This window comes from Lissotriton vulgaris, chromosome 6 (assembly GCF_964263255.1).
Source record: "Lissotriton vulgaris chromosome 6, aLisVul1.2, whole genome shotgun sequence".
NCBI classification, from domain to species: domain Eukaryota; kingdom Metazoa; phylum Chordata; class Amphibia; order Caudata; family Salamandridae; genus Lissotriton; species Lissotriton vulgaris.
Window position 1 is genome coordinate 165,097,990 of NC_141694.1, and position 9,681 is coordinate 165,107,670.

The following is a 9,681-nucleotide window of genomic DNA, read 5'->3' on the forward strand; positions in this document are numbered from 1 at the left end:
ATTTGAGAATGCAAGAAGTTCTTAAAACTGAGTATGATGTGTTATTTGGTGGCAAACACATCATTGTTTTCGGAGATCTTCTGCAGCTGACACCAGTAAAAGGACAACCTGTGTTCAAAATACTCACGCATGAAGATACCAGGAAGTGCCTCGGGAGCATTGGCAACGTCAATATATAGTTAAACTTCAATTATGCTGAACTGCATGAAAATATGCGTCAGGCAAAGGATGAAGATTACAAGAATATTCTACAAGATATTAGAATTGGAAAAGTGACCGAGCATGGGAAAGAAGTTTTAAATGCACGATTACTGTCAAATTTATATCCAGAACAAGACGTTGTGCCTGAGAATATTTTTCAGAAAATTACTAAGAAGAAATCCGGAATATGTTTGATGCCAACTCTTGCAGAATGCGCCATCTTCAACAACAAAATGTTGCATTTAGAAAAGCAAGAGATTGTGAAACTGGAAGCTATTGACAGAATAGAGCATATGGGATCAACCATTATTTTGTCTGAGAATTTGAAATCAAAATTGGATGCATTAGAGAAGACAATATCTAAAACAGCGGGTTTTGAAAAGACTTTGAATGTGTGTTTAAATTGCCGAATCATTTTGAGAAGGAATTTACATGTTGAAAGAGGTCTGGTAAATGGATCAATGGGTAATGTTGTTGATTTTGAGAAATACAGAAGTAGAGATGGAATTGAATTTTTAAAAATTAAATTTGATGGCATTGAGGAAGTACAGCTAATTGGTCGCTGTTCTGCTAGGTTTTTGCTTGTTAAAGACTTATATGTTCGCCGTAAGCAGTTTCCTGTTTGCTTGGCATATGCGGTGACAATCCATAAATCGCAAGGTTTAAGTGTAGATAGTGCATTGGTGAATATTGGCAGTTCTGTGTTCAAGGAGGGTATGGCATATGTGGCATTGTCACGAGTTAGAACTTTATCGGGATTGTACTTGATTGACTGTGATGTCACAAACATTTGTGCGGATCTAGATTGTGTTAAGGAATACAATAGGTTAAGAAGAGAGTATGCGCCACATTTGCCTCAATATCCTTTGTTTGAGAAACGTGTGGTAGGCCGGAAACGAAGAAATAGCAGTAATAGTAGGGAGGTTGTAGCAAAAAGCCCAAAAGTCGATGAACCGAAAATTGTAAGCAGAAAGAAAACGGATTCTGTTGAAGATGTTGTCGGTTTCAATTTGAAAACAGTTCTGGTGTCAACTGCTATGCAAATGTAGTGGTTAATGTTCTCTTTTCACTAGAGACTTTAAAAGAACAGATTGTGTTCAATTCGGAACAAAGTTTATGCTGTTTGTTGAATTCTGTGTTAGAGAAATGTAGCACTGATCGAACAAAAGTAGAAAGTGTGTCTGAAGTTCGTTATCTGTTAGACGAATGTTCAGGTCAAACAGACTTCTCTGAAAATAATCAGCAGGATTGTCAGGAGTTTTTAATGTATATGCTTGATGTATTGCAAGATGAGGGTGTAGATGTAGATCACCTGTTTGGGCTTTCTTATCAATGGCAGCATGACTGCGAGAACTGTGGGGTATCAAGTACATCTAGTGTAGACTCAGAAAGATTTATATATTTAACTTTGCCAGACAGTAAATCAGTGTCCTTTAATAAGCTAGTAAAAGCAGCTGATCACAACATGGAGTGTAGCCAATGTAAATCTGAAATGATGTCAACATTATTTATACGAAGATATGGCCAGTATGTCATTTTAATGTTCCAACGATGTAGGCCTGATGGAACAAAATTGACAACTTTAATAAAAAAATTTGTTGCTTCGCAGTTGTCAATATCAGGAAGGACTTTTGTAACTGTAGCAATAATCTATCATGACGGTCCTTCAACAACATCAGGACATTACACAGCTTATTTAAAGTCTAGAAACGGCTGGTCATTCTGCAACGATTCTGTTATAACTTTCAAAAATAAATTGCCGTATGACCTTAAAAATTCTTACCTGGTGTTTTTAAAACCAACATTTTAGGGAAAGAATCTCAGAATGTGCTCTGAGGAATTTCAAGAGGTTCATGGAGTAGAGGGAATGTAAGTCTGCAATGCTGTCTAGATTATTGGTCCAAAATTTTGATTATAATGTCATTTTAAAAATCCAACTATATAAACCTGATGCAAGTAAGTCTGCTTCATAGTAAGCAGTATCAGTGTGATAGGAAAAGTAGAACATGAGTGAGCAAGAAGAGTAAGATATTAGTAGTCCAGGATTGTGAAAGTAATCTTAAACGTTTTCTTTCTGAAAGTTGCGAAAATAGAAAATGACGGGATTTGGTTACAAGAATTCCAAAAGTTGTAAATCGCTCTAACATGATTTGGCCATGTGGAAACATGTATGTAACATATTTTTCAAAACGATGGAAGTTTTCTTTCAGAAAGTGGCGGGCTGAAAATATTAATAGCACAAAGGAGTGTAAGCTATTCATAGGACATCCTTCGACGTCATGGAAAGTAAGTTAATTTTTATGAGTTTTGAATTCAGATTTCTTATGTTGTATGGGTTTTTTAAACACAATCATTTTGATTGTGTTTTTTTTTCCCCGCTGTTACATGATGAATACCTTCAAGTCACTGTTTTAGTGAAATTTGATACATTCTGAGAACAGCAAAAATAAACCATTTAACATGTATAATTAATTCTCTACTTTTTGTACTTATGATATACATTTAGAAATGTGAGGTAGATATGGAGAAACTGAGGCTTCTGTAAGTGTCAATGTTAATGCTTACAGTGCTGCACTTCTGGGTACTGTTTTTTTTTTAAACCTGAATAGGCCTCACCTCAAACAAACCTCTGGAAAGGACACATCTTATTTGCATCCTGAAACAATTATTTAAAATGTTAGAGACAATTTTATGATGGCTTTACATCTCTTTTGTGCTGCCATTGCATCACTATTGTGAGACATCAGCAGTGCAAAAGATGCACCATGTTCCAAAATAGGCCTCACTTCATCAGCATCAAGATACTGTTTGTTTAAAATATATATCTTTAGGACTGTGTAGAGGACGTAGAGAAGCAGAGGCTTCTGTAAATGTCAAAGTTGTTGAAAAACTGTTTGTTCTTGAACCTTTTCCCTTGTCTTTTCTAATTTTTAAATACATGTTTTAATATTTTTGAAATGTTTGTTCTCTCTTTCACAGATTGAAAGTATGAAAAAAGAATTGAAAAAGTTAACAAGAATTATAAGGTAAATGTTTTCTACTCTTTTCGTTACATTTCAATCACATTCACCTACTATAGGGCTTCAGACTATAGAGCTTTAAACAAAGATTATTTAAATGTGCAAATTTGGAGCTGTGCCCGTGGGTTTTGGTTCAATACACAAGTGCATTGACCTAAAATGCGTGTGCACATTACCAAATCGCCGTCTGTTTCCTCAGGCGTACTCCTCACACACCTTTGAAGTGAAGTTTAGCTTGACTATAAACGCCCCGGCTGCTTTACCTTCTCATTCTACTGTCCCCACTTCGTCCCCTCTCCTGTCTGCCGTGTGCATTTCTCCTCTCCCCCCCTCACAGTAACGTCACTCACACACGCAACGCCATTCACACACGCAACGCCATTCACACACGCAACGCCACTCACACACACAACGCCACTCACGCACACGTCACTCACACACACTATGCCATTCACACACGCAATTCATCCACGCAATGCCACTAATCCACGCAATACCACTCATCCACGCAACACCAATAATCCACACAACACCAATTATCCACGCAATGCCTCTCATCCACACAACGCCACTCATCCATTTGCAAAACCAAAAGAACAAACTCTTCTATTGTGAAACCTATTGCATTTTCAATGCTTGATTCTTTCACTTCCTTATGTATTTTGTTTTCCACAATTATATCCTCTTCCTTCTTTTCTTAGGTAAATAAATCTATTAAACACCATTTCTGGTTTAGTCCCTATAGCTGTCTTTCTTTTAACATTACTCTCTGTTTTCTTCCCTTGTACTTACTCCTTTATTTTATTTTTTTTTAAATTGGGGTTAGCTCCCGGTTCGCGAACCGGAAAGCGAACTAAAAAAAAACAGCTTGCCAGAGTGTTACACTTTCTAGCAATTTTTGTAAAAAGGGGAGGTAGTTCTGAAAAGAACTTTTTTTTTACTGTTTTTGTTGTTTTATATTTTTTTTCTTTTTTTGAACATTATTTGTTTTTTTTGAACACTTTTTTGTTTTTTTTGTTTTTTTCAAAGGGAAAGAACAAAAAGAGGCATTGAAAAGGGCTCAACAGGAGCAAAAAAAAAAATTTAAACTTGGGGCGTTTAGAGCATCGGTGTTTCTCGAATGCTAAATTAATTAATTTCACACTCATATTTGCGCATGAAATTAAACTGAAACAATATAAGCAAGTAAGCTTCATATGGACAACATTTTTCTGAATATTTGGCACTGTTTCGCTTGCCTCTGCAACTGTGAGAGAAATATCAGTAGATGTTATGGCCACCGAAGTTGGGGCGTTCTCTTGTAGTTCACGCATCTCTGCCCGACTATAATTTAATGGATGCCACCTCTGCATATGTCGGTGCATCATGTAATTTCCATAGCTGTACTTTTTATCAATGCCCCATCAGTGATGTCATCAGTGATGTCACTGACCATGTCATGAATGATGTAATATGTGACATCATCAGCAGTGGATTGCGGGTGCGCGATATATAGTTAGGGCAACTAACTATATATGAAATTTCAATGGTTTTGTGTGAGTAAAATATGGTTTTGTAAATGCTAATTCCTAACTATATATGGTCTATAACCTATGGTTTTTTCAGTGAATATATATATATATATATATATATATATATATATATATATATATATATATATATATATATATATATATATATATATATATATATATATATATATATATATATATAGTTTGCGCTGTATAAAACTCTTGAAAAACTTCTTTGAGTTCCAAAATTCGTCATGAAATTCGTCGAGAATATTAAATATATATATATATTTTATATTCTCGAAGAGGTTAATGATTCTATAAATAATGTTTGGTTGTGCATAGCCAGTAGAGATAGGTTGTCAAAAAAGTTTTACAAATTTCATGACGAATTTTGGAACTCAAAGAAGTTTTTAAAGAGTTTTATATAGCGCAAACTAGACCCGAGGAGATCAGGTATCAGAGCGCTTTGCATGAGCACTAGTTTCGTTACAGATTCATTTTTGTTACACATTGATTTTTGTTACGCACAGGGAGATTAAGTTATTTGCCCACAATCACAGGATGGTAGTCGTCATTGCCGAGACCCAAACCGGGTTCCCCAGCTCCGAGATCGACCTCTCTAGCAGTAAGGCTACACCCGTAAGTTCATAAATCTCCTCCATTCCTTAGCCACGCATCCAAATTGGGACATAAATTGATACCTCACTTTCTCCCTCTGGAACGGTGCCATTGCCTATATTTGGGTCATGGTGGGTTAATGGAAATAAAAGTTGCTTCCACTGCTTGTTGAAGGTAGATTTGTAGGCTGAAATTAATGAACATGCACCAGTGCTTATTGTCTGGTGGGTGCTGTGCCGCCAGCACCTCAGTCTGGTCTGACTTGTAACTGTGTTGTCACAAAAACGTATTTTCGCTCTACACAGACTTGTTTGGACTGACAGCGAACAGGGAAGGCCCTGAGTTTTCTCAGAGAAATAGCGGGTTGAGGCATATCACCTGATGTTTGTGGGTGACAACAAAAGTGATTATACCCACATTCATGTGGATCACACGTTCTATCATTTACTCTTTTATAATTCTTTAGCAGAGTGATAAAAGAATATATTTTGGTCCTGAATATTGCCATACACCTCATTGTAGGGTTTAAGACTGGCGTCCTTTTCATCACTACTGATTTGAAGTCATATCACCCTCATGTTTTAATATACCCCCGAGGATGTATAATAAACTTTTGACTCATCCAACCATGACCTTTGTACCACCTCTATGCCATGCCCACCACACAGCTGTTAGCTCATGTAGGGTCTCATTCACAAAAAAAGACAGTAAGAGCATTGATAGTGTCTAGATTGGATTATGGCAACATCCTCTATCTAGGAGCCAACAAAGAGGTAATTCCTAGATTACAGGTTGTATGAATGAATGAATTTTATTTGCATGGTTACTCAAAACCATTACAAGAGAAAAGAAGAGCACTACATTTAAAAGGTAAACAGTGTAATTAAAATCTAGATGTCTAAAATGCAGACTATTTAAAATCAAGGTAAATCTTTGTACTCAGCAACTATTAAAAAAAATGTGACATGCTGCAGTTAAGCTAATCAGGTAATACAAGATTGTAGGAGGCCTCCACACAAGTGCCTACCTGATCACGTAGCGAGGAGTGTCCATCAACTTCGTGCGAATGCATTGTACAAATTTACCAAACATGGCCATGTGCTTCACTATGTCCAGAGTGTAAAGTTGATGGACTGCCTCCTTTACAGTTTGAGTGCCCAATTTTTAGCAAGATGGGCCTGAGATAAATTCTGCGAGCTAAGCGCAGGGCCGGGCAACAAAATAGGATGTGAGCCAAAGACTCGCGTTTATATTTACAGAGCCGAAACTCCTTGATCACTGGTCTTGCTGACCCGGTGGGGTATAATTCTTTAAAGGGGAGAGGGTGTAGTCTGAACGCTAAAATCCTATGTAAGGCTTGTTTCCCCACGGCCTGCGTAAGGTGGAGTTTGGAGCTGTGCTCTGTATGTGGGAGGCTCTGGATCTCGTGGAATCTTCTTGTTGCCAGCGATTCCATGTCCAAGATACGAGAACGAAAACACACTTGTTTTATTGTGCTTTTGATAGCAGCGTACTTGACTGTCTTGGGGTTCCAGTTTTCTGTTGCAAGTTTCAAAAGGTCTTTAGCACAGGCGAGACCGGCTGACCAGGGATTGCCGGATTCTAAGAAAATACTTTGTATGACAGCTTTCATTGTCTTCTCTGGTGCTGCCTTTGTAAGATAAAAGTATTTACTCAGAGAGGCTATCTCTTCCAGTTTTTGTTGGTTGAGGTTGAATTCCAACTGAACCAGATTGTTCTTGGTGCAGGCGGGTAAATCGAATAGCTTTTTATAGGCTTTGCAGTGGATTTTTTCTAGATCTTTCACAAGTTTTCCTGGGAATGCCTGTTGTGCATAATTGAGAGATGGTATTAGTTTCGCCCTCAGAACTCTTTGGATAGTCGTTGTTGTGGGACTATGTAAGGTAGCCTGTAATTTACATTGGGTGTAGTTAATGCTTTTCCCTTTCATCTGCATTGTGTGGAGATGGACTCCTGGGCGGCCTGTTTCACTAAACCAAACCCCAAGTAGTTGTAATGTTGTGTACAGTCCAAAGTCAGCTGACCGAGCCTCCATTTTGCCAATTTTTTTTTTAGGGTATTGCCCGTAAATTACTGTTTTGGATTTTGATGGATTGGCAACCAACTTGTTTTGACGTTGTAAGTTGCAAGGGCCGTAAGTGCTTTTTGTAAGCCAATTTTAGTATGGTCTAGGAGTACCAAGTTGTCGGCGTATTGCATTAGTTGGATCTTGATGCACCCAATCCCGGGTGTGGATAGTGTGGCTCCAGTCAAAGCTTGGCCCATGTCTGCGGTATATGAATTAAAAAGCATCTGGGCCTAGACACACCCTTGCTTTAGCCCGCGATCTGTGTCGATTTTCTCTGTAGAAGATTTGCTCAAGAGTTTGACTCTTACCCAAGTTCGTGAGTACAACGATCGAATTGCTTGTAATAATGATGGGTTGATATTCTAGCATGTCAACTTCTGCAGAGGATGGTACGATCTACGCCATCAAAAGCTGCTGAATAGTCAATAAAACAAGCAAAGAGCGGCAGACTTTGGTGAGTCACGGCTTGTTGGGCTAAATATGACAGGGCGATTATGTTATCCACTGTTGATGCCCCAGGTCTGAACCCTGTTTGAAAGAAGGACACAAGGCCTTCAGTACTGGCCCAATCTTATAGTTCCACCTGAAGAGTACTTGCATAGGCCTTGCCCTCAATATGCAGCAGGGCAATGATATGGTAGTTTTTTGGGGTCGGATTTTGGCCCTTTCTTATATATTGGGTGCAGTAACGACCCTCTCCAGGAGTCTGGAACATCCCCCAAGAGCCTGCATTCAGCATATAACTGGGTCAGATTGTCCATCCAGAAATCTGTATCTGCCCTGAAGAGGGAGCTTGGCAGGCCGTTAGGACCTGGGGCCCCATTATGTCGGATCTTTTTTAAAATTGTGCAAACTAAGGTTTTGCCTGGAGGAACTCGGTCATCCAACGTTTTCAGTGTGAGTACAGTGCTGTTTATTTCTTCCCTCACATTAAGGCATTTATTTAAAAAAAATCTACTTTGATCTTCTTTGTACAATGTTTTCACGTGAGGGGCCAATGTACCTGCATCAAGTGAGTTCTCTCTGTTGGTGTCTCCTTGAGTTAGATTTTTTAAATATCGGCAGAACTCTTGGGATTTGCATGGTCTCAGCAAATAAAAGATCTTCAGCCATTTCGCCTCAATGCATTCGCCTTTGGCAGCCCACACCTGCTTTGAATGACTTTGTCGGCTTCTTTAAGTAGCCTTTTGGCGGATGCTGATCCAGTTTTCCGATAAGCCCTATGTTTGGCATTTAAATGTTTGGCACTCTCTTTAATTGCTGGGACGAATCCTAAAGTATGTGATGGATCTGGGGGGGTTCTGCATGTTGTGTCCCCTCGAAGCAGTGAGGCTAGTTTGCTGGCAAGCTGATCCCATTCATCTATAGCACCCCTGATGTTTGCGCCAAGTTGCCAGCCTGCCCATGCTTTTTTCCATTTGTTGAACTTGTTATTTGGTGCTGGCCCCCATTTGATTCTTCTTAATAATTTGTACAGTTCTTCTCCGTTAGGTGCCCCAATGCAGCGTAAAGTGTGGCGTGTGTCTACTGTAAGGTTTAACGTAATCAATAAGGCAGCATGATCGCTTTCGCTTCGTGGGTGCACTGCGTAATTTGCCATGAGATTTTTTATTCTCCTACTTAATAAAATGTAATCTATTGTCGTTTTATTATTGTATGTGGGAGCAAAAAGAGCCCCTGGCTTGTTCCTTAAAAACAAAGATTGTGCTGTTATCAGGATATAGGTCTGCATTAGGGCGTTGAAAGTGTCTGTAGACCCGGAATGATTGCTTTGTATTGCCTATATTATGTGTGTTGAAGTCCCCAAGGATGAGGGATTCCATAGGTGCGAACTGTAAGAGCAGAGTTTCTATCTGACTTATCAGCTGGGTCAGCTTATCCTTAGCACCCGGCCTTCAGGGATTGTAATAAACGTTGATTGAAAGAATTGAGAGTGGACCATTGGTCGTGGAAAGGCCTTTCAGAGTACCTGCCAGAAACATATTTGATGGTGTTTTTATTTCTGTAAAATGTATTTTCAGAGAGTGCTTAATGTATATTGAAATCCTGCCTGAGGGTCTTCCGAATATATTGCCTTTGATAGCTGGTTTGCAATATTCCGCGTAACATCTTAATGATATTGGTTTAGTTGTCCATGTTTCTTGGGTACAAATTAGGTCGGCTCCTTCAAGAAATGCCAATGTCACTGGGTTTTGCACGAGCAGTAAAATCCCTGCGACGTTCCAGGGATTACAGGTTG